The following is a 407-nucleotide window of genomic DNA, read 5'->3' as shown; positions in this document are numbered from 1 at the left end:
TGCCCTAGGAGATGTATCCAGAAAGATGTTACTAAGACCGATGTCAAAGAGTTTACTGCCTATTTTTTGTTCTCAGAGTTTTGCATTTTTGGCGTCACATTTAAGTAGCTAATGCATTTTGAGTTGTTTTTGTACATGGTGACAAACAGTGGTATAGTTACAGGGTTTTTTGTTTGTTTGTTTGTTTGTTTGTTTTGCATGTATCTGTTCAGTTTTACCAATACCATTTATGGAAGTGATTGTTTTTATTCCCATTTTTATCATTTTTATATTCCTATGCCCTACGGCCCGATTAAACAGTTTTTTTTTTTAAATGCATTTTATAATTTTTAGGCCCTTCTTGAAATTTCTAGCATAATGTAAATTTCTAATAGATACTTGATAACTGAACAATCATAAATTTGGGG

General features: G+C 31.4%; 1 protein-coding gene across 1 annotated transcript in view; it reads left to right on the top strand.

The window, feature by feature from the left end:
• Positions 1-407, top strand: part of USH2A (usherin) — a gene marked incomplete at its 3' end in the record, with an annotated part of 612,524 nt that overhangs the window by 219,854 nt on the left and 392,263 nt on the right. The gene's annotated exons all lie outside the window — the stretch shown is intronic.

The sequence above is a fragment of the Pteropus vampyrus genome, unplaced genomic scaffold (assembly GCF_000151845.1).
Source record: "Pteropus vampyrus isolate Shadow unplaced genomic scaffold, Pvam_2.0 Scaffold121, whole genome shotgun sequence".
Classification (NCBI taxonomy): Eukaryota; Metazoa; Chordata; class Mammalia; order Chiroptera; family Pteropodidae; genus Pteropus; species Pteropus vampyrus.
This window is presented reverse-complemented; position numbering and strand designations above follow the sequence as displayed.